This window comes from Pleurodeles waltl, chromosome 3_1, assembly GCF_031143425.1.
Source record: "Pleurodeles waltl isolate 20211129_DDA chromosome 3_1, aPleWal1.hap1.20221129, whole genome shotgun sequence".
NCBI lineage: Eukaryota > Metazoa > Chordata > Amphibia > Caudata > Salamandridae > Pleurodeles > Pleurodeles waltl.
In genome coordinates this window covers 1,399,357,768-1,399,383,255 of record NC_090440.1, presented here as the reverse complement: position 1 = coordinate 1,399,383,255, position 25,488 = coordinate 1,399,357,768, and positions in this window count along the sequence as shown.

The window sequence follows — 25,488 nt, the reverse complement described above, 5'->3', positions numbered from 1 at the left end:
CAGGGCTGGGGAGGAGTAGCCTCCCCCAGCCTCTGGAAATGCTTTGATGGGCACAGATGGTGCCCATCTCTGCATAAGCCAGTCTAAACCGGTTCAGGGATCCCCCAGCCCTGCTCTGGCGCGAAACTGGACAAAGGAAAGGGGAGTGACCACTCCCCTGACCTGCCCCTCCCAGGGGAGGTGCCCAGAGCTCCTCCAGCGTGCCCCAGAGGTGTGCTGGCACACTGGACTGCACTGAGTGGCCAGGGCCAGCAGGTGACGTCAGAGACTCCTTCTGATAGGCTCTTACCTGTGTTACTAGCCTATCCTTCTTCCTAGGTAGCCAAACCTCCCTTTCTGGCTATTTAGGGTCTCTGCTTTGGGGAATTTTTCAGATACCGAATGCAAGAGCTCATCAGAGTTCCTCTGCATCTCCCTCTTCACCTTCTGCCAAAGGATCGACTGCTGACTGCTCAGGACACCTGCAAAACCGCAACAAAGTAGCAAAGATGACTACTGCAACCTTGTATCGCTTCATCCTGCTGGCTTTCTCGCCTGTTTCCTGGTGGTGCATGCTCTGGGGGTAGCCTGCCTCCTTCTTGCACCAGGAGCTCTGAAGAAATCTCCCGTGGGTCAACGGAATCTTCACCCTGCAACCGCATGCAACAAAAGACTGCATCACCGGTCCTCTGGGTCCCCTCTCAGCACGACAAGCGTGGTCCCTGGAACTCAGCAACTCTGTCCAAGTGACTCCCATAGTCCAGTGACTCTTCAGTCCACGTTTGGTGGAGGTAAGTCCTTGCCTCCCCACGCTAGACTGCATTGCTGGGTACCGCGTGATTTGCAGCTGCTCCGGCTCCTGTGCACTCTTCCAGGATTTCCTTTGTGCACAGCCAAGCCTGGGTCCCCGACACTCTAACCTGCAGTGCACAACCTTCTGAGTTGTCCTCCGGCGTCGTGGTACTCTCTTTTCTGACTTTGGGTGTACACCGGTTCACTCCTCTTCTAAGTGCCCGATCTGGTACTTCTGCGGGTGCTGCCTGCTTCTGTGAGGGCTCCCTTACTTGCTGGGCACCCCCTCTGTCTCCTCATCCAAGTGGCAACATCCTGGTCCCTCCTGGGTCACAGCAGCATCCAAAAAACCTAACCGCAAGCCTTGCAGCTAGCAAGGCTTGTTTGCGGTCTTTCTGCGTGGGAACACCTCTGCAAGCTTCTTCACGACGTGGGACATCTAACCTCCAAAGGGGAAGTTCCTAGTCCTCTTCGTTCTTGCATAAACCAAAGCGTCTTCAATCTGGTGGCAGCTTCTTTGCACCCTCAGCTGGCATTTCCTGGGCATCTGCCCACTCCCGACATTGTCACGACTCTTGGACTTGGTCCCCTTATTTCACAGGTACTCAGGTCTGGAAATCCACTGTTGTTGCTTGGCTGGTGTTGCTCTTCCTTGCAGAAACCCCCTATCACGACTTCTGTGCTCTCTGGGGGTTATAGGTGCACTTTACAACTCCTTTTCAGGTTCTTGGGGTGGGCTATTTTTCTAACCCTCACTGTTTTCTTACAGTCCCAGTGACCCTCTACAAGCTCACATAGGTTTGGGGTCCATTCGTGGTTCGCATTCCACTTTTGGAGTATATGGTTTGTGTTGCCCCTATACCTAAGTGCTCCTATTGCAATCTACTGTAACTTTACATTGCTTGCATTACTTCCGTTTGGTATTACTGCATATTTTTGGTATTGTGTACATATATCTTGTGTATATTTGCTATCCTCATACTGAGGGTACTCACTGAGATACTTTTGGCATATTGTCATAAAAATAAAGTACCTTTATTTTTAGTATATCTGTGTATTGTATTTTCTTATGATATTGTGCATATGACACCAGTGGTATAGTAGGAGCTTTGCATGTCTCCTAGTTCAGCCTAAGCTGCTCTGCTATAGCTACCTTCTATCAGGCTAAGCTGCTAGAAACACCTCTTCTACACTAATAAGGGATAACTGGACCTGGTACAGAGTGTAAGTACCCCTTGGTACCCACTACAAGCCAGGCCAGCCTCCTACATTGGTTGTGCAGCGGTGGGATAAGTACTTGCAACTACTTACCACTTTGTCATTGTGTACTTTTCATAAGAGAATAATATACAAAACAAGTTCAGTGTATGTACACCTAACCAAAAAGCTTTTCTTTTCTTCTCTTACACTATCTGCTAAGTGCTGAAAAGTACTCCTAAACTTTCAAAAAGTTTGAAAAAGTTTTTTTTTCCTGTTCTTTAAAAAGTCCTGAAACTTTTTCTATCTTTTATCTGTCTCTAAACCTTTTTCTATCATGTCTGGTGTAGGAACTCCTCTTAATTTGGTCAATACAACTTATGACCACCTTAACTTTAAGAGCCTAAGGCGTCTCTGCATTGATAGAGGTTTAGTGGTAGGAAAGAACCCTACTAGAGAATTTCTGTCTAATATGCTTCTTGAGAATGATAAGGCCCAGGGTGGCACCTCATCTGAAACGTTGATAGATAGCTCACACTCTGACTCAGGGGAGCCCCTTGAGGGAGTGTTACAGGGTTCTCTTCCTAATCTGCCCCTTAGCAGACCACCTAGCAATGCTGGTAGTAATAGAAGCTCCCATCATAGAAGGAATGTTTTTGTTCCTGGAGGCCAGGTTGTTAGAGTGCCAACTGTTAGGGACAGGTCTTCCTCTGCTCATTCCAATATTTCTTCTGTGTCAAAACATTCCCAACCCACCCACCCTGATGACAAAATGTTAGAAAGGGAACTCAATAAGTTGAGAGTGGAAGAGACCAGGCTGGAGCTTAAACAGCAACAGCTGGCTCTAGCCAGGGAATCCCTAGGCTTAGAAAAGGAGAGACAGAGGTTGGGGTTAGGACCCCATGGTGGCAGCAGCAGTATTCCTGATAGCAATCCTGTTAGAGAGCATGATTCCAGGAATCTGCACAAGATAGTTCCCCGTTACAAGGAGGGGGATGACATTAACAAGTGGTTTGCTGCACTCGAAAGGGCATGTTTGGTACAGGGGGTCCTTCAAAGGCAGTGGGCTGCTATCCTATGTCTATCTTTCAGTGGAAAGGGTAGGGATAGGCTCCTTTCTGTTAGAGAAAGTGATGCCAATAATTTTACAGTTTTGAAGAATGCACTCTTGGATGGATTTGGCTTAACCACTGAACAATACAGGAATAAGTTCAGAGAAACCAAAAAAGAGTCCTCACAAGACTGGGTAGACTTTGTTGACCATTCAGTGAAGGCCTTGGACGTCTGGTTACATGGCAGTAAAGTTTCTGACTATGAAAGCCTGTACAATCTAATCCTGAGAGAGCATATTCTGAATAACTGTGTGTCTGATTTGTTACACCAATATCTAGTGGACTCAGATCTGACCTCTCCCCTAAGAATTGGGAAAGAAGGCAGACAAATGGGTCAGAACAAGAGTGAACAGAAAAGTTCATACAGGGGGTGACAAGGATGGCAAGAAGAAAGATGGTGAGAAATCTCAGGATAAGCATGAGGATAAGGGTAAAACCAAAGATCCTTCTTCACATCCTAAACACTCTTCAGGGGGTGGGGATAAATCAAATTCTTCCTCTTCTTCACAACATACACACATTAAAAAGCCTTGGTGCTATGTGTGTAAAAATAAAGGCCATTGGCAAGGGGATAACTCCTGTCCAGGTAAACCCCCTGAGCCAACCACCACTAATACATCAAACTCTAGTGCCCCTAGCAGTAGTGGTAATAGTGGTGGGACTGCTGGCAACAGTCAAAATAAGGCTGTAGTTGGGTTCACTTATGGGTCCATCATAGAAACTGAGGTAGTCAGTCCCAAGACAGTTTCTGTCACACCTAGTGGCATTGGCCTTGCCACACTGGCTGCTTGTCCCCTTACAATGGATAAGTACAGGCAGACAATTTCAATAAATGGTGTTGAGGCTCAGGCCTACAGGAACACAGGTGCCAATATCACTTTGGTGATGTAAAACCTAGTGCCTCCTGAACAACACATAATTGGACAACAGTATAAGATTATTGATGTCCATAACTCCACTAAGTCTCTTCCCTCAGCTATAGTTCAGCTTAGTTAGGGTGGAGTTACTGGCCCTAAGCAGGTGATAGTGTCACCTAGCTTACCTGTAGACTGTCTCTTAGGTAATGACCTAGAGACCTCACGTTGGGCTGAGGTAGAGTTTTATTCCCATGCAGCCATGCTGGGTATCCCTGAGCAATTGTTCCCTCTCATTTCTACTGAAATGAAAAAGCAAAGGAGAGATAAAGGCCTGAAAACTCAGGATCCCTCTCCAACAACAGGTAAAAAGGGTATCACAGTATCCCCTACCCACCCTGCCATTCAGGATACCATTCCTGTGGTGGGAGAAACCTCTCCTGGGGTGGCACCTGTTCCAAGGGAATCATCAGCTGGCATAGCTGTACTCCCTGAGGTGGAAGTACCTCTCTGTGGGATAACTAATATTGGTGAGAAAAAGAGCACCATTTTACTTAACATGGAGCATCCCTCCAACCCTCACTGAGAAACTTTAGTGCAGAAACCCTGCACTGCCTCACAAAACTTAGGACAGCAGCCCTGCCCTAGTGTGGAGCTCATAGGACAGCATCCCATCCCTGCCCTGCTCCAACTCAAGAGAGACAGAATCCCTGTTCTCTCTTCCAGCCATATGGACAAAGTTTTTGCCCAGCTTGGGCTTTACTGAGACAGCATCCCTGTCTGGCATTCTCATCACTAGAAATAGGTCCAGTGGACAATTCCCACTGCTCTAAGCTAAAACTTACTGATAGAAACTCTGAAGATATATCTTCACATTGTTGCTTAGCTAAAAAAACTTCAAACAGGGTGGTTTACATCCCCACAGGGAAGTAACCATGTAGTGGATGATAAAGGGAGTAACCAGTCTATTGCAGAGCTACTCTTCACTTATCACCACTTAGACAATAAAGTCTCAACTGGCCAAGGTTAGCCTTATTGTCCTTTGTTTGGGGGGGGGTTGTGTGAGAAAGTAGCCTCTTTCTAGCCTTGTTACCCCCACTTTTGGCCTCTTTGTGAGTATATGTCAGGGTGTTTTCACTGTCTCACTGGGATCCTGCTAGCCAGGGCCCAGTGCTCATAGTGAAAACCCTATGTTGTCAGTATATTTGTTATGTGTCACTGGGACCCTGCTAGCCAGGACCCCAGTGCTCATAAGTTTGTGGCCTATACTGTATGTATGTGTTCCCTGTGTGATGCCTAACTGTATCACTGAGGCTCTGCTAACCAGAACCTCAGTGGTTATGCTCTCTCTGCGTTCCAAATTGTCACTAACAGGCTAGTGACCGATTTCACCAATTCACATTGGCATACTGGAGCACCCTTATAATTCCCTAGTATATGGTACTGAGGTACCCAGGGTATTGGGGTTCCAGGAGATCCCTATGGGCTGCAGCATTTCTTTTGCCACCCATAGGGAGCTCTGACAATTCTTACACAGGCCTGCCACTGCAGCCTGAGTGAAATAACGTCCACGTTATTTCACAGCCATTTACCACTGCACTTAAGTAACTTATAAGTCACCTATATGTCTAACCTTCACCTGGTGAAGGTTGGGTGCAAAGTTACTTAGTGTGTGGGCACCCTGCCACTAGCCAACCTGCCCCCACATCGTTCCCGGGCACATTTCCCGGACATTGTGAGTGCGGGGACACCATTTCACGCGTGCACTAAACATAGGTGTAGGAGGCTGGACTGGCTTGTAGTGAGTACCAAGGGGTACTTACACCTTGCACCAGGCCCAGGTATCCCTTATTAGTGTATAGGGTGTCTAGCAGCTTAGGCTGATAGATAATGGTAGCTTAGCAGAGCAGCTTAGGCTGAACTAGGAGACGAGTGAAGCTCCTACAGTACCACAAGTGTCAAATGCACAATGTCATAAGAAAACACAATACACAGATATGCTAAAAATAAAGGTACTTTATTTTTATGACAATATGCCAAATGTATCTCAGTGAGTACCCTCAGTATGAGGATAGCAAATATACACAAGATATATGTACACAATACCAAAAATATGCAGTATAGTCTTAGAAAACAGTGCAAACAAGGTATAGTTACAATAGGATGCAATGGGGACACATAGGGATAGGGGCAACACAAACCATATACTCCAAAAGTGGAATGCGAACCACAAATGGACCCCAAACCTAGGTGACCTTGTAGAGGGTTGCTGGGACTGTAAGAAAACAGTGAGGGTTAGAAAAATAGCCCACCCCAAGACCCTGAAAAGTGAGTGCAAAGTGCACTAAAGTTCCCCAAAGGACATAGAAGTCGTGATAGCGGAATTCTGCAGGAAAGACACAAACCAGCAATGCAACAACGATGGATTTCCAAACGAGGGTACCTGTGGAACAAGGGGACCAAGTCCAAAAGTCACAAGCGAGTCGGAGATGGGCAGATGCCCAGAAAATGCCAGCTGTGGGTGCAAAGAAGCTGCTACTAGGCAGTAGAAGCTGAGGATTCTGCAGGAATGACAAGGGCTAGAAACTTCCCCTTTGGAGGATGGATGTCCCACGTCGTGAAGAGTCATGCAGAAGTGCTTTCCCGCCGAAAGACCGCCAACAAGCCTTGCTAGCTGCAAATCATGCTGTTAGGGTTTTTGGATGCTGCTGTGGCTCAGGAGGGACCAGGATGTCGCCAATTGCGTCTGGGGACAGAGGAGGCGTCGAGCAAGACAAGGAGCCCTCTCAGAAGCAGGCAGCACCCGCAGAAGTGCCAAAACAGGCACTACAAAGAGGAGTGAAACAGTGCTCACCCGAAGTTGCACAAAGGAGTCACACGCCGCCGGAGGACAGCTTAGAAAGTCGTGCAAAGCAGGTTAGAGTGCCGTGGACCCAGGCTTGGCTGTGCACAAAGGATTTCTGCCGGAAGTGCACAGAGGCCGGAGTAGTTGCAAAAGTCGCGGTTCCCAGCAATGCACTCTGGCGTGGGGAGGCAAGGACTTACCTCCACCAAACTTGGACTGAAGAGTCACTGGACTGTGGGAGTCACTTGGACAGAGTTGCTGGATTCAAGGGACCTCACTCGTCGTGCTGAGAGGAGACCCAGGGGACCGGTGATGCAGTTCTTTGGTGCCTGCGGTAGCAGGGGGAAGATTCCGTTGACCCACGGGAGATTTCTTCGGAGCTTCTAGTGCAGAGAGGAGGCAGACTACCCCCACAGCATGCACCACCAGGAAAACAGTCGAGAAGGCGGCAGGATCAGCGTTACAGAGTTGCAGTAGTCGTCTTTGCTACTTTGTTGCAGTTTTGCAGGCTTCCAGAGCGGTCAGCAGTCGATTCCTTGGCAGAAGGTGAAGAGAGAGATGCAGAGGAACTCTGATGAGCTCTTGCATTCGTTATCTGAGGAAATCCCCAAAGCAGAGACCCTAAATAGCCAGAAAAGAGGGTTTGGCTACTTAGGAGAGAAGATAGGCTAGCAACACCTGAAGGAGCCTATCAGAAGGAGTCTCTGACGTCACCTGCTGGCCCTGGCCACTCAGAGCAGTCCAGTGTGCCAGGAGCACCTCTGTTTCCAAGATGGCAGAGGTCTGGAGCACACTGGAGGAGCTCTGGGCACCTCCCAGGGGAGGTGCAGGTCAGAGGAGTGGTCACTCCCCTTTCCTTTGTCCAGTTTCGCGCCAGAGCAGGGCTGAGGGGTCCCTGAACCGGTGTAGACTGGCTTATGCAGAAATGGGCACCATCTGTGCCCATGAAAGCATTTCCAGAGGCTGGGGGAGGCTACTCCTTCCCAGCCCTGACACCTTTTTCCAAAGGGAGAGGGTGTAACACCCTCTCTCTGAGGAAGTCCTTTGTTCTGCCATCCTGGGCCAAGCCTGGCTGGACCCCAGGAGGGCAGAAACCTGTCTGAGGGGTTGGCAGCAGCTGCAGTGAATCCCCGGGAAAGGTAGTTTGGCAGTGCCAGGGTCTGAGCTACAGACCCGTGGGATCATGGGATTGTGCCAACTATGCCAGGATGGCATAGAGGGGGCAATTCCATGATCATAGACATGTTACATGGCTATATTCGGAGTTACCATTGTGAAGCTACACATAGGTAGTGACCTATGTGTAGTGCACGTGTGTAATGGTGTCCCCGCACTCACAAAGTCCGGGGAATTTGCCCTGAACAATGTGGGGGCACCTTGGCTAGTGCCAGGGTGCCCACACACTAAGTAACTTTGCACCTAACCTTTACCAGGTAGAGGTTAGACATATAGGTGACTTATAAGTTACTTAAGTGCAGTGGTGAATGGCTGTGAAATAATGTGTGCATTATTTCACTCAGGCTGCAGTGGCAGGCCTGTGTAATAATTGTCAGAGCTCCCTATGGGTGGCAAAAGAAATGCAGCAGCCCATAGGGATCTCCTGGAACCCCAATACCCTGGGTACCTTAGTACCATATACTAGGGAATTATAAGGGTGTTCCAGTATGCCAATCTGAATTGGTGAAATGGTCACTAGCCTGTTATTGACAATTTGTAAAGAGAGAGCATAACCACTGAGGTTCTGGTTAGCAGAGCCTCAGTGAGACAGTTAGGCATCACACAGGGAACACATACATATAGGTCACAAACTTATGAGCACTGGGGTCCTGGCTAGCAGGGTCCCAGTGACACATAACAAACATACTGAAAACATAGGGTTTTCACTATGAGCACTGGGCCCTGGCTGGCAGGATCCCAGTGAGACAGTAAAAACACTGTGACATACACTCACAAACAGGCCAAAAGTGGGGGTAATAAGGCTAGAAAGAGGCTACTTTCTCACACAACCCCCCCCCCAAACGAAGGACAATAAGGCTAACCTTGGCCAGTTGAGACTTTATTGTCTAAGTGGTGATAAGTAGAGAGTAGCTCTGCAATAGACGGGTTACTCCCTTTATCATCCACTATATGGTTACTTCCCTGTGGGGATGTAAACCACCCTGTTTGAAGTTTTTTAGCTAAGCAACAATGTGAAGATGTATTTTCAGAGTTTCTATCAGTAAGTTTTAGTTTAGAGCAGTGGGAATTGTCCACTGAACCTATTTGTAATGATGGAAATGCCAGACAGGGATGCTGTCTCAGTAAAGCCATAGCTGGGCAAAAACGTCGTCCATATGGCTGGGAGAGAGAACAGGGATGCTGTTTCTCTTGAGTTGGAGCAGGGCAGGGATGCTGTCCTATGAGCTCCACCCTAGGGCAGGGATGCTGTCCTAAGTGTTGTGAGGTAGTACAGAGTTTCTGCACTAAAGTTTCTCTGGGAGGGTTGGAGGGATGCTCCATGTTAACTAAAATGGTGCTCTTTTTCTCACCAATGTTAGTTATCCCACAGAGAGGTACTTCTACCTCAGGGAGTACAGCTTTGCCAGCTGATGATTCCCTAGGAACAGGTGCCACCCCAGGAGAGGTTTCTCCCACTATAGGAATGATATCCTGATTGGCAGGGTGGTTAGGGGATACTGTGATACCCTTTTTACCTGTTGTTGGAGAGTGATCCTGAGTTTTCAGGCCTTCTCTCCTTTGCTTTTTCATTTCAGTAGAAATGAGAGGGAACAATTCCTCTGGGATGCCCAGCATGGCTGCATGGGCATAAAACTCTACATCAGCCCAACCTGAGGTCTCTAGGTCATTCCCTAAGAGACAATCTACAGGTAAGCTAGGTGATACTACCAACTGCTTAGGGCCAGTAACTCCACCCCAACTAAACTGAATTATAGCTAAGGGAAGAAACTTAATGGAGTTATGGACATCAATAATCTTATACTGTTGTCCAATGATGTGTTGTTCAGGATGCACTAGGTTTTCAGTCACCAAAGTGATACTGGCACCTGTGTCCCTGTAGGCCAAGGCCTCAACACCATTTATTGAAACTGTCTGCCTGTACTTATCCATTGTAAGGGGACAAGCAGCCAGTGTGGTAAGGCCAATGCCACCAGGTGTGACAGAAACTGTCTTGGGACTGACTACCCCAGTTTCTATGATGGACCCATAAGGGAACCCAACTACACCCTTAACTTGACTGTTGCCAGCAGTCCCACCACTAGTACCACTACTGCTAGGGGCACTAGAGCTTGATGTATTAGTGGTGGTAGGCTCAGGGGGTTTACCTGGACAGGACTTATCCCCTGGCCTATGGCCTCTGTTTTTACACACAAAGCACCAAGGCTTTTTAAATTGTGTAGGTTGAGAAGAAGAGGAAGAATTTGTTTTATCCCCACCCCCTGAAGAGTGTTTAAGATTTGAAGTGGGATCTTTGGTTTTACCCTTATCCCCATGCTTATCTTGAGATTTTTCACCATCTTTCTTCTTATTGCCATCTTTGTCACCCCCTGTATGAACTTTTCTGTTCACCCTTGTTCTGACCCATTTGTCTGCCTTCTTTCCCAATTCTTGGGGAGAGGTCAGATCAGAGTCCACCAATTACTGGTGCAACAAATCAGACACACAATTATTAAGAATATGCTCTCTCAGTATCAAGTTATACAGGCTTTCATAGTCAGTAACTTTACTGCCATGTAACCACCCTCCAAGGCCTTCACTGAATGGTCAACAAAATCAACCCAGTCTTGTGAAGACTCCTTTTTGGTCTCTCTGAACTTCATCCTGTACTGTTCAGTGGTTAAGCCATAACCATCCAGGAGTGCATTCTTAAGAATTGTAAAATTATTGGCATCACTTTCTTTCACAGTAAGGAGCCTATCCCTACCCTTTCCACTAAATGATAGCCATAGGATAGCAGCCCACTGCCTTTGAGGGACATCCTGTACAACACAGGCCCTCTCAAGTTCAGCAAACCACTTGTTAATGTCATCCCCCTCCTTATAAGGGGGAACTATCTTGTGCAGATTCCTAGAATCATGCTCTTTTGCAGGATGACTATTGGGAATACTGCTGCTGCCACCATGGGTTTCTAAACCCAATTTCTGTCTTTCTTTCTCCACTTCTAAGGACTGTCTATCCAAATCCAGCTGTTGCTTCTTGAGCTTCAGTCTGGTTTGTTCCACTCTCAATCTATTGAGCTCCCTTTCTAACAATCTGTCATCAGGGTGGGTGGGAGGGACATGCCTTGAAACAGAAGTATGGTGAGAATGAACAGAAGGAGACCTGTCCCTTACAGAAGGCATCCTAACAGCTTGGTTAACAGATACATCACTTCTACTATGGTGAGAAGGAATACTCGTGCTATGATGTGAGACAACACTATCAGTATGGTGTGACTCTACATCAGTACCAACTATGCTAGGCTGTCTGGTAATGGGCAGGCTAGGAAGTTTATTTCCTGAATATTTTCTAGGGGAGTCCCTGGGTCAGATTGGGAACCATTAGCTACTTTTTCAATAGAAGGGGCCCCTTTGGCCTTATCCTATTCTATAAGCATGTTAATCAATAGTTCTCTGGAAGGATTCTTCCTTACACTTAAACCTCTATCTATGCAGAGACTCCTTGCTTCTTTCCAGCTAAGGTTATCATAAGCAAGTTTGGACAGATCAACAGTTTGGCCTGTGCCAGACATTTTAGACAGTGTTTAAGTGACAGAAAAAGTGAGAAAAAGTTTTTCAGAACTTTTGGAAAGACAGAAAAAAAAACTTTTAAAACTTTTTAAGAACTTTTAGAAAGTTTAGAGGTACTTTTCAGCACTTAGAAAAGAGTGAAAAGAGGAAATGCAAAACTTTTTGGTTAGGTGTACATACACTGAACTTATTTTGTATATTTTTCTCTTATGAAAAGTACAATGACAAAAAGTGGTAAGTAGTTTCAAAGCACTTATCCCACCACTGCACAACCAATGTAGGAGGCTGGACTGGCTTGTAGTGAGTACGAAGGGGTACTTACACCTTGCACCAGGCCCAGGTATCCCTTATTAGTGTATAGGGTGTCTAGCAGCTTAGGCTGATAGATAATGGTAGCTTAGCAGAGCAGCTTAGGCTGAACTAGGAGACGAGTGAAGCTCCTACAGTACCACAAGTGTCATATGCACAATGTCATAAGAAAACACAATACACAGATATACTAAAAATAAAGGTACTTTATTTTTATGACAATATGCCAAAAGTATCTCAGTGAGTACCCTCAGTATGAGGATAGCAAATATACACAAGATATATGTACACAATACCAAAAATATGCAGTATAGTCTTAGAAAACAGTGCAAACAAGGTATAGTTACAATAGGATGCAATGGGGACACATAGGGATAGGGGCAACACAAACCATATACTCCAAAAGTGGAATGCGAACCACGAATGGACCCCAAACCTATGTGACCTTGTAGAGGGTCACTGGGACTGTAAGAAAACAGTGAGGGTTAGAAAAATAGCCCACCCTAAGACCCTGAAAAGTGAGTGCAAAGTGCACTAAAGTTCCCCAAAGGACATAGAAGTCGTGATAGGAGAATTCTGCAGGAAAGACACAAACCAGCAATGCAACAACGATGGATTTCCAAACGAGGGTACCTGTGGAACAAGGGGACCAAGTCCAAAAGTCACAAGCGAGTCGGAGATGGGCAGATGCCCAGAAAATGCCAGCTGTGGGTGCAAAGAAGCTGCTACTAGGCAGTAGAAGCTGAGGATTCTGCAGGAATGACAAGGGCTAGAAACTTCCCCTTTGGAGGATGGATGTCCCACATCGTGAAGAGTCATGCAGAAGTGCTTTCCCGCCGAAAGACCGCCAACAAGCCTTGCTAGCTGCAAATCATGCTGTTAGGGTTTTTGGATGCTGCTGTGGCCCAGGAGGGACCAGGATGTCGCCAATTGCGTCTGGGGACAGAGGAGGCGTCGAGCAAGACAAGGAGCTCTCTCAGAAGCAGGCAGCACCCGCAGAAGTGCCGAAACAGGCACTACAAAGAGGAGTGAAACAGTGCTCACCCGAAGTTGCACAAAGGAGTCCCACGCCGCCGGAGGACAGCTTAGAAAGTCGTGCAAAGCAGGTTAGAGTGCCGTGCACCCAGGCTTGGCTGTGCACAAAGGATTTCCGCCGGAAGTGCACAGAGGCCGGGGTAGTTGCAAAAGTCGCGGTTCCCAGCAATGCAGTCTGGCGTTGGGAGGCAAGGACTTACCTCCACCAAACTTGGACTGAAGAGTCACTGGACTGTGGGAGTCACTTGGACAGAGTTGCTGGATTCAAGGGACCTCGCTCGTCGTGCTGAGAGGAGACCCAGGGGACCGGTGATGCAGTTCTTTGGTGCCTGCGGTAGCAGGGGGAAGATTCCGTCGACCCACAGGAGATTTCTTCAGAGCTTCTAGTGCAGAGAGGAGGCAGACTACCCCCACAGCATGCACCACCAGGAAAACAGTCGAGAAGGCGGCAGGATCAGCGTTACAGAGTTGCAGTAGTCGTCTTTGCTACTTTGTTGCAGTTTTGCAGGCTTCCAGCGCGGTCAGCAGTCGATTCCTTGGCAGAAGGTGAAGAGAGAGATGCAGAGGAACTCTGATGAGCTCTTGCATTCGTTATCTGAGGAAATCCCCAAAGCAGAGACCCTAAATAGCCAGAAAAGAGGGTTTGGCTACTTAGGAGAGAAGATAGGCTAGCAACACCTGAAGGAGCCTATCAGAAGGAGTCTCTGACGTCACCTGCTGGCCCTGGCCACTCAGAGCAGTCCAGTGTGCCAGCAGCACCTCTGTTTCCAAGATGGCAGAGGTCTGGAGCACACTGGAGGAGCTCTGGGCACCTCCCAGGGGAGGTGCAGGTCAGAGGAGTGGTCACTCCCCTTTCCTTTGTCCAGTTTCGCGCCAGAGCAGGGCTGAGGGGTCCCTGAACCGGTGTAGACTGGCTTATGCAGAAATGGGCACCATCTGTGCCCATGAAAGCATTTCCAGAGGCTGGGGGAGGCTACTCCTCCCCAGCCCTGACACCTTTTTCCAAAGGGAGAGGGTGTAACACCCTCTCTCTGAGGAAGTCCTTTGTTCTGCCATCCTGGGCCAAGCATGGCTGGACCCCAGGAGGGCAGAAACCTGTCTGAGGGGTTGGCAGCAGCTGCAGTGAATCCCCGGGAAAGGTAGTTTGGCAGTGCCAGGGTCTGAGCTACAGACCCATGGGATCATGGGATTGTGCCAACTATGCCAGGATGGCATAGAGGGGGCAATTCCATGATCATAGACATGTTACATGGCTATATTCGGAGTTACCATTGTGAAGCTACACATAGGTAGTGACCTATGTGTAGTGCACGTGTGTAATGGTGTCCCCGCACTCAAAAAGTCCGGGGAATTTGCCCTGAACAATGTGGGGGCACCTTGGCTAGTGCCAGGGTGCCCACACACTAAGTAACTTTGCACCTAACCTTTACCAGGTAGAGGTTAGACATATAGGTGACTTATAAGTTACTTAAGTGCAGTGGTGAATGGCTGTGAAATAATGTATGCATTATTTCACTCAGGCTGCAGTGGCAGGCCTGTGTAATAATTGTCAGAGCTCCCTATGGGTGGCAAAAGAAATGCTGCAGCCCATAGGGATCTCCTGGAACCCCAATACCCTGGGTACCTTAGTACCATATACTAGGGAATTATAAGGGTGTTCCAGTATGCCAATCTGAATTGGTGAAATGGTCACTAGCCTGTTATTGACAATTTGTAAAGAGAGAGCATAACCACTGAGGTTCTGGTTAGCAGAGCCTCAGTGAGACAGTTAGGCATCACACAGGGAACACATACATATAGGTCACAAACTTATGAGCACTGGGGTCCTGGCTAGCAGGGTCCCAGTGACACATAACAAACATACTGAAAACATAGGGTTTTCACTATGAGCACTGGGCCCTGGCTGGCAGGATCCCAGTGAGACAGTAAAAACACCGTGACATACACTCACAAACAGGCCAAAAGTGGGGGTAATAAGGCTAGAAAGAGGCTACTTTCTCACACAACCCCCCCCCCCCCAAACGAAGGACAATAAGGCTAACCTTGGCCAGTTGAGACTTTATTGTCTAAGTGGTGATAAGTAGAGAGTAGCTCTGCAATAGACGGGTTACTCCCTTTATCATCCACTATATGGTTACTTCCCTGTGGGGATGTAAACCACCCTGTTTGAAGTTTTTTAGCTAAGCAACAATGTGAAGATGTATTTTCAGAGTTTCTATCAGTAAGTTTTAGTTTAGAGCAGTGGGAATTGTCCACTGAACCTATTTGTAATGATGGAAATGCCAGACAGGGATGCTGTCTCAGTAAAGCCATAGCTGGGCAAAAACGTTGTCCATATGGCTGGAAGAGAGAACAGGGATGCTGTTTCTCTTGAGTTGGAGCAGGGCAGGGATGCTGTCCTATGAGCTCCACACTAGGGCAGGGATGCTGTCCTAAGTGTTGTGAGGTAGTACAGAGTTTCTGCACTAAATTTTCTCTGGGAGGGTTGGAGGGATGCTCCATGTTAACTAAAATGGTGCTCTTTTTCTCACCAATGTTAGTTATCCCACAGAGAGGTACTTCTACCTCAGGGAGTACAGCTTTGCCAGCTGATGATTCCCTTGGAACAGGTGCCACCCCAGGAGAGGTTTCTCCCACTATAGGAATGATATCCTGATTGGCAGGGTGGTTAGGGGATACTGTGATACCCTTTTTACCTGTTGTTGGAGAGTGATCCTGAGTTTTCAGGCCTTCTCTCCTTTGCTTTTTCATTTCAGTAGAAATGAGAGGGAACAATTCCTCTGGGATGCCCAGCATGGCTGCATGGGCATAAAACTCTACATCAGCCCAACCTGAGGTCTCTAGGTCATTCCCTAAGAGACAATCTACAGGTAAGCTAGGTGATACTACCAACTGCTTAGGGCCAGTAACTCCACCCCAACTAAACTGAATTATAGCTAAGGGAAGAAACTTAGTGGAGTTATGGACATCAATAATCTTATACTGTTGTCCAATGATGTGTTGTTCAGGATGCACTAGGTTTTCAGTCACCAAAGTGATACTGGCACCTGTGTCCCTGTAGGCCAAGGCCTCAACACCATTTATTGAAACTGTCTGCCTGTACTTATCCATTGTAAGGGGACAAGCAGCCAGTGTGGTAAGGCCAATGCCACCAGGTGTGACAGAAACTGTCTTGGGACTGACTACCCCAGTTTCTATGATGGACCCATAAGGGAACCCAACTACACCCTTAACTTGACTGTTGCCAGCAGTCCCACCACTAGTACCACTACTGCTAGGGGCACTAGAGCTTGATGTATTAGTGGTGGTAGGCTCAGGGGGTTTACCTGGACAGGACTTATCCCCTGGCCTATGGCCTCAGTTTTTACACACAAAGCACCAAGGCTTTTTAAATTGTGTAGGTTGAGAAGAAGAGGAAGAATTTGTTTTATCCCCACCCCCTGAAGAGTGTTTAAGATTTGAAGTGGGATCTTTGGTTTTACCCTTATCCCCATGCTTATCTTGAGATTTTTCACCATCTTTCTTCTTATTGCCATCTTTGTCACCCCCTGTATGAACTTTTCTGTTCACCCTTGTTCTGACCCATTTGTCTGCCTTCTTTCCCAATTCTTGGGGAGAGGTCAGATCAGAGTCCACCAATTACTGGTGCAACAAATCAGACACACAATTATTAAGAATATGCTCTCTCAGGATCAAGTTAAACAGGCTTTCATAGTCAGTAACTTTACTGCCATGTAACCACCCTCCAAGGCCTTCACTGAATGGTCAACAAAATCAACCCAGTCTTGTGAAGACTCCTTTTTGGTCTCTCTGAACTTCATCCTGTACTGTTCAGTGGTTAAGCCATAACCATCCAGGAGTGCATTCTTAAGAATTGTAAAATTATTGGCATCACTTTCTTTCACAGTAAGGAGCCTATCCCTATCCTTTCCACTAAATGATAGCCATAGGATAGCAGCCCACTGCCTTTGAGGGACATCCTGTACAACACAGGCCTTCTCAAGTTCAGCAAACCACTTTGTTAATGTCATCCCCCTCCTTATAAGGGGGAACTATCTTGTGCAGATTCCTAGAATCATGCTCTTTTGCAGGATGACTATTGGGAATACTGCTGCTGCCACCATGGGTTTCTAAACCCAATTTCTGTCTTTCTTTCTCCACTTCTAAGGACTGTCTATCCAAATCCAGCTGTTGCTTCTTGAGCTTCAGTCTGGTTTGTTCCACTCTCAATCTATTGAGCTCCCTTTCTAACAATCTGTCATCAGGGTGGGTGGGAGGGACATGCCTTGAAACAGAAGTATGGTGAGAATGAACAGAAGGAGACCTGTCCCTTACAGAAGGCATCCTAACAGCTTGGTTAACAGATACATCACTTCTACTATGGTGAGAAGGAATACTCGTGCTATGATGTGAGACAACACTATCAGTATGGTGTGACTCTACATCAGTACCAACTATGCTAGGCTGTCTGGTAATGGGCAGGCTAGGAAGTTTCTTTCCTGAATCTTTTTCTAGGGGAGTCCCTGGGTCAGATTGGGAACCATTAGCTACTTTTTCAATAGAAGGGGCCCCTTTGGCCTTATCCTGTTCTATAAGCATGTTAATCAGTAGTTCTCTGGAAGGATTCTTCCTTACACTTAAACCTCTATCTATGCAGAGACTCCTTGCTTCTTTCCAGCTAAGGTTATCATAAGCAAGTTTGGACAGATCAACAGTTTGGCCTGTGCCAGACATTTTAGACAGTGTTTAAGTGACAGAAAAAGTGAGAAAAAGTTTTTCAGAACTTTTGGAAAGACAGAAAAAAAAAACTTTTAAAACTTTTTAAGAACTTTTAGAAAGTTTAGAGGTACTTTTCAGCACTTAGAAAAGAGTGAAAAGAGGAAATGCAAAACTTTTTGGTTAGGTGTACATACACTGAACTTATTTTGTATATTTTTCTCTTATGAAAAGTACAATGACAAAAAGTGGTAAGTAGTTTCAAAGCACTTATCCCACCGCTGCACAACCAATGTAGGAGGCTGGACTGGCTTGTAGTGAGTACGAAGGGGTACTTACACCTTGCACCAGGCCCAGGTATCCCTTATTAGTGTATAGGGTGTCTAGCAGCTTAGGCTGATAGATAATGGTAGCTTAGCAGAGCAGCTTAGGCTGAACTAGGAGACGAGTGAAGCTCCTACAGTACCACAAGTGTCATATGCACAATGTCATAAGAAAACACAATACACAGATATACTAAAAATAATGGTACTTTATTTTTATGACAATATGCCAAAAGTATCTCAGTGAGTACCCTCAGTATGAGGATTGCAAATATACACAAGATATATGTACACAATACCAAAAATATGCAGTATAGTCTTAGAAAACAGTGCAAACAAGGTATAGTTACAATAGGATGCAATGGGGACAAATAGGGATAGGGGCAACACAAACCATATACTCCAAAAGTGGAATGCGAACCACGAATGGACCCCAAACCTATGTGACCTTGTAGAGGGTCACTGGGACTGTAAGAAAACAATGAGGGTTAGAAAAATAGCCCACCCCAAGACCCTGAAAAGTGAGTGCAAAGTGCACTAAAGTTCCCCAAAGGACATAGAAGTCGTGATAGGAGAATTCTGCAGGAAAGACACAAACCAGCAATGCAACAACGATGGATTTCCAAACGAGGGTACCTGTGGAACAAGGGGACCAAGTCCAAAAGTCACAAGCGAGTCGGAGATGGGCAGATGCCCAGAAAATGCCAGCTGTGGGTGCAAAGAAGCTGCTACTAGGCAGTAGAAGCTGAGGATTCTGCAGGAATGACAAGGGCTAGAAACTTCCCCTTTGGAGGATGGATGTCCCATGTCGTGAAGAGTCATGCAGAAGTGCTTTCCCGCCGAAAGACCGCCAACAAGCCTTGCTAGCTGCAAATCATGCTGTTAGGGTTTTTGGATGCTGCTGTGGCCCAGGAGGGACCAGGATGTAGCCAATTGCGTCTGGGGACAGAGGAGGCGTCGAGCAAGAAAAGGAGCCCTCTCAGAAGCAGACAGCTCCCGCAGAAGTGCCAAAACAGGCACTACAAAGAGGAGTGAAACAGTGCTCACCCGAAGTTGCACAAAGGAGTCCCACGCCGCCAGAGGACAGCTTAGAAAGTCGTGCAAAGCAGGTTAGAGTGCCGTGGACCCAGGCTTGGCTGTGCACAAAGGATTTCTGCCGGAAGTGCACAGAGGCCGGAGTAGTTGCAAAAGTCGCAGTTCCCAGCAATGCAGTCTGGCGTGTGGAGGCAAGGACTTACCTCCACCAAACTTGGACTGAAGAGTCACTGGACTGTGGGAGTCACTTGGACAGAGTTGCTGGATTCAAGGGACCTACGCTCGTCGTGCTGAGAGGAGACCCAGGGGACCGGTGATGCAGTTCTTTGGTGCCTGCGGTAGCAGGGGGAAGATTCCGTCGACCCACGGGAGATTTCTTCGGAGCTTCTAGTGCAGAGAGGAGGCAGACTACCCCCACAGCATGCACCACCAGGAAAACAGTCGAGAAGGCGGCAGGATCAGCGTTACAGAGTTGCAGTAGTCGTCTTTGCTACTTTGTTGCAGTTTTGCAGGCTTCCAGCGCGGTCAGCAGTCGATTCCTTGGCAGAAGGTGAAGAGAGAGATGCAGAGGAACTCTGATGAGCTATTGCATTCGTTATCTGAGGAAATCCCCAAAGCAGAGACCCTAAATAGCCAGAAAAGAGGGTTTGGCTACTTAGGAGAGAAGATAGGCTAGCAACACCTGAAGGAGCCTATCAGAAGGAGTCTCTGACGTCACCTGCTGGCCCTGGCCACTCAGAGCAGTCCAGTGTGCCAGCAGCACCTCTGTTTCCAAGATGGCAGAGGTCTGGAGCACACTGGAGGAACTCTGGGCACCTCCCAGGGGAGGTGCAGGTCAGAGGAGTGGTCACTCCCCTTTCCTTTGTCCAGTTTCGCGCCAGAGCAGGGCTGAGGGGTCCCTGAACCGGTGTAGGCTGGCTTATGCAGAAATGGGCACCATCTGCGCCCATGAAAGCATTTCCAGAGGCTGGGGGAGGCTACTCCTCCCCAGCCCTGACACCTTTTTCCAAAGGGAGAGGGTGTAACACCCTCTCTCTGAGGAAGTCCTTTGTTCTGCCATCCTGGGCAAGCCTGGCTGGACCCCAGGAGGGCAGAAACCTGTCTGAGGGGTTGGCAGCAGCTGCAGTGAATCCCCGGGAAAGGTAGTTTGGCAGTGCCAGGGTCTGAGCTACAGACCCGTGGGATCATGGGATTGTGCCAACTATGCCAGGATGGCATAGAGGGGGCAATTCCATGATCATAGACATGTTACATGGCTATATTCGGAGTTACCATTGTGAAGCTACACATAGGTAGTGACCTATGTGTAGTGCACGTGTGTAATGGTGTCCCCGCACTCACAAAGTCCGGGGAATTTGCCCTGAACAATGTGGGGGCACCTTGGCTAGTGCCAGGGTGCCCACACACTAAGTAACTTTGCACCTAACCTTTACCAGGTAGAGGTTAGACATATAGGTGACTTATAAGTTACTTAAGTGCAGTGGTGAATGGCTGTGAAATAATGTGTGCATTATTTCACTCAGGCTGCAGTGGCAGGCCTGTGTAATAATTGTCAGAGCTCCCTATGGGTGGCAAAAGAAATGCTGCAGTCCATAGGGATCTCCTGGAACCCCAATACCCTGGGTACCTTAGTACCATATACTAGGGAATTATAAGGGTGTTCCAGTATGCCAATCTGAATTGGTGAAATGGTCACTAGCCTGTTATTGACAATTTGTAAAGAGAGAGCATAACCACTGAGGTTCTGGTTAGCAGAGCCTCAGTGAGACAGTTAGGCATCACACAGGGAACACATACATATAGGTCACAAACTTATGAGCACTGGGGTCCTGGCTAGCAGGGTCCCAGTGACACATAACAAACATACTGAAAACATAGGGTTTTCACTATGAGCACTGGGCCCTGGCTGGCAGGATCCCAGTGAGACAGTAAAAACACCGTGACATACACTCACAAACAGGCCAAAAGTGGGGGTAATAAGGCTAGAAAGAGGCTACTTTCTCACACAACCCCCCCCCCCAAACGAAGGACAATAAGGCTAACCTTGGCCAGTTGAGACTTTATTGTCTAAGTGGTGATATGTAGAGAGTAGCTCTGCAATAGACGGGTTACTCCCTTTATCATCCACTATATGGTTACTTCCCTGTGGGGATGTAAACCACCCTGTTTGAAGTTTTTTAGCTAAGCAACAATGTGACGATGTATTTTCAGAGTTTCTATCAGTAAGTTTTAGTTTAGAGCAGTGGGAATTGTCCACTGAACCTATTTGTAATGATGGAAATGCCAGACAGGGATGCTGTCTCAGTAAAGCCATAGCTGGGCAAAAACGTTGTCCATATGGCTGGAAGAGAGAACAGGGATGCTGTTTCTCTTGAGTTGGAGCAGGGCAGGGATGCTGTCCTATGAGCTCCACACTAGGGCAGGGATGCTGTCCTAAGTGTTGTGAGGTAGTACAGAGTTTCTGCACTAAAGTTTCTCTGGGAGGGTTGGAGGGATGCTCCATGTTAACTAAAATGGTGCTCTTTTTCTCACCAATGTTAGTTATCCCACAGAGAGGTACTTCTACCTCAGGGAGTACAGCTTTGCCAGCTGATGATTCCCTTGGAACAGGTGCCACCCCAGGAGAGGTTTCTCCCACTATAGGAATGATATCCTGATTGGCAGGGTGGTTAGGGGATACTGTGATACCCTTTTTACCTGTTGTTGGAGAGTGATCCTGAGTTTTCAGGCCTTCTCTCCTTTGCTTTTTCATTTCAGTAGAAATGAGAGGGAACAATTCCTCTGGGATGCCCAGCATGGCTGCATGGGCATAAAACTCTACATCAGCCCAACCTGAGGTCTCTAGGTCATTCCCTAAGAGACAATCTACAGGTAAGCTAGGTGATACTACCAACTGCTTAGGGCCAGTAACTCCACCCCAACTAAACTGAATTATAGCTAAGGGAAGAAACTTAGTGGAGTTATGGACATCAATAATCATACTGTTGTCCAATGATGTGTTGTTCAGGATGCACTAGGTTTTCAGTCACCAAAGTGATACTGGCACCTGTGTCCCTGTAGGCCAAGGCCTCAACACCATTTATTGAAACTGTCTGCCTGTACTTATCCATTGTAAGGGGACAAGCAGCCAGTGTGGTAAGGCCAATGCCACCAGGTGTGACAGAAACTGTCTTGGGACTGACCACCCCAGTTTCTATGATGGACCCATAAGGGAACCCAACTACACCCTTAACTTGACTGTTGCCAGCAGTCCCACCACTAGTACCACTACTGCTAGGGGCACTAGAGCTTGATGTATTAGTGGTGGTAGGCTCAGGGGGTTTACCTGGACAGGACTTATCCCCTGGCCTATGGCCTCTGTTTTTACACACAAAGCACCAAGGCTTTTTAAATTGTGTAGGTTGAGAAGAAGAGGAAGACTTTGTTTTATCCCCACCCCCTGAAGAGTGTTTAAGATTTGAAGTGGGATCTTTGGTTTTACCCTTATCCCCATGCTTATCTTGAGATTTTTCACCATCTTTCTTCTTATTGCCATCTTTGTCACCCCCTGTATGAACTTTTCTGTTCACCCTTGTTCTGACCCATTTGTCTGCCTTCTTTCCCAATTCTTGGGGAGAGGTCAGATCAGAGTCCACCAATTACTGGTGCAACACATCAGACACACAATTATTAAGAATATGCTCTCTCAGGATCAAGTTATACAGGCTTTCATAGTCAGTAATTTTACTGCCATGTAACCACCCTCCAAGGCCTTCACTGAATGGTCAACAAAATCAACCCAGTCTTGTGAAGACTCCTTTTTGGTCTCTCTGAACTTCATCCTGTACTGTTCAGTGGTTAAGCCATAACCATCCAGGAGTGCATTCTTAAGAATTGTAAAATTATTGGCATCACTTTCTTTCACAGTAAGGAGCCTATCCCTACCCTTTCCACTAAATGATAGCCATAGGATAGCAGCCCACTGCCTTTGAGGGACATCCTGTACAACACAGGCCCTCTCAAGTTCAGCAAACCACTTGTTAATGTCATCCCCCTCCTTATAAGGGGGAACTATCTTGTGCAGATTCCTAGAATCATGCTCTTTTGCAGGATGACTATTGGGAATACTGCTGCTGCCACCATGGGTTTCTAAACCCAATTTCTGTCTTTCTTTCTCCACTTCTAAGGACTGTCTATCCAAATCCAGCTGTTGCTTCTTGAGCTTCAGTCTGGTTTGTTCCACTCTCAATCTATTGAGCTCCCTTTCTAACAAGCTGTCATCAGGGTGGGAGGGACATGCCTTGAAACAGAAGTATGGTGAGAATGAACAGAAGGAGACCTGTCCCTTACAGAAGGCATCCTAACAGCTTGGTTAACAGATACATCACTTCTACTATGGTGAGAAGGAATACTCGTGCTATGATGTGAGACAACACTATCAGTATGGTGTGACTCTACATCAGTACCAACTATGCTAGGCTGTCTGGTAATGGGCAGGCTAGGAAGTTTCTTTCCTGAATCTTTTTCTAGGGGAGTCCCTGGGTCAGATTGGGAACCATTAGCTACTTTTTCAATAGAAGGGGCCCCTTTGGCCTTATCCTGTTCTATAAGCATGTTAATCAATAGTTCTCTGGAAGGATTCTTCCTTACACTTAAACCTCTATCTATGCAGAGACTCCTTGCTTCTTTCCAGCTAAGGTTATCATAAGCAAGTTTGGACAGATCAACAGTTTGGCCTGTGCCAGACATTTTAGACAGTGTTTAAGTGACAGAAAAAGTGAGAAAAAGTTTTTCAGAACTTTTGGAAAGACAGAAAAAAAAACTTTTTAAACTTTTTAAGAACTTTTAGAAAGTTTAGAGGTACTTTTCAGCACTTAGAAAAGAGTGAAAAGAGGAAATGCAAAACTTTTTGGTTAGGTGTACATACACTGAACTTATTTTGTATATTTTTCTCTTATGAAAAGTACAATGACAAAAAGTGGTAAGTAGTTTCAAAGCACTTATCCCACCGCTGCACAACCAATGTAGGAGGCTGGACTGGCTTGTAGTGAGTACCAAGGGGTACTTACACCTTGCACCAGGCATCCCTTATTAGTGTATAGGGTGTCTAGCAGCTTAGGCTGATAGATAATGGTAGCTTAGCAGAGCAGCTTAGGCTGAACTAGGAGACGAGTGAAGCTCCTACAGTACCACAAGTGTCATATGCACAATGTCATAAGAAAACACAATACACAGATATACTAAAAATAAAGGTACTTTATTTTTATGACAATATGCCAAAAGTATCTCAGTGAGTACCCTCAGTATGAGGATAGCAAATATACACAAGATATATGTACACAATACCAAAAATATGCAGTATAGTCTTAGAAAACAGTGCAAACAAGGTATAGTTACAATAGGATGCAATGGGGACACATAGGGATAGGGGCAACACAAACCATATACTCCAAAAGTGGAATGCGAACCACGAATGGACCCCAAACCTATGTGACCTTGTAGAGGGTCACTGGGACTGTAAGAAAACAGTGAGGGTTAGAAAAATAGCCCACCCCAAGACCCTGAAAAGTGAGTGCAAAGTGCACTAAAGTTCCCCAAAGGACATAGAAGTTGTGATAGGAGAATTCTGCAGGAAAGACACAAACCAGCAATGCAACAACGATGGATTTCCAAATGAGGGTACCTGTGGAACAAGGGGACCAAGTCCAAAAGTCACAAGCGAGTCGGAGATGGGCAGATGCCCAGGAAATGCCAGCTGTGGGTGCAAAGAAGCTGCTACTAGGCAGTAGAAGCTGAGGATTCTGCAGGAACGACAAGGGCTAGAAACTTCCCCTTTGGAGGATGGATGTCCCACGTCGTGAAGAGTTGTGCAGACGTGCTTTCCTGCCGAAAGACCGCCAACAAGCCTTGCTAGCTGCAAATCGTGCAGTTAGGGTTTTTGGATGCTGCTGTGGACCAGGATGTCGCCAATTGCGTCTGGGGACAGAGGGGGCGTCGAGCAAGACAAGGAGCCCTCTCAGAAGCAGGCAACACCCGCAGAATTGCCGGAACAGGCACTACAAAGAGGAATGAAACGGTGCTCACCCGAAGTTGCACAAAGGAGTCCCACGCCGCCGGAGGACAACTTAGAAAGTCGTGCAATGCAGGTTAGAGTGCCGTGGACCCAGGCTTGGCTGTGCACAAAGGATTTCCGCCGGAAGTGCACAGAGGCTGGAGTAGCTGCAAAAGTCGTGGTTCCCAGCAATGCAGTCTGGCGTGGGGAGGCAAGGACTTACCTCCATCAAACTTGGACTGAAGAGTCACTGGACTGTGGGAGTCACTTGGACAGAGTTGCTGGATTCAAGGGACCTCGCTCGTCGTGCTGAGAGGAGACCCAGGGCACCGGTGATGCAGTTCTTTGGTGCCTGCGGTAGCAGGGGGAAGATTCCGTCGACCCACAGGAGATTTTTTCGGAGCTTCTAGTGCAGAGAGGAGGCAGACTACCCCCACAGCATGCACCACCAGGAAAACAGTCGAGAAGGCGGCAGGATCAGCGTTACAGAGTTGCAGTAGTCGTCTTCGCTACTTTGTTTTGCAGGCTTCCAG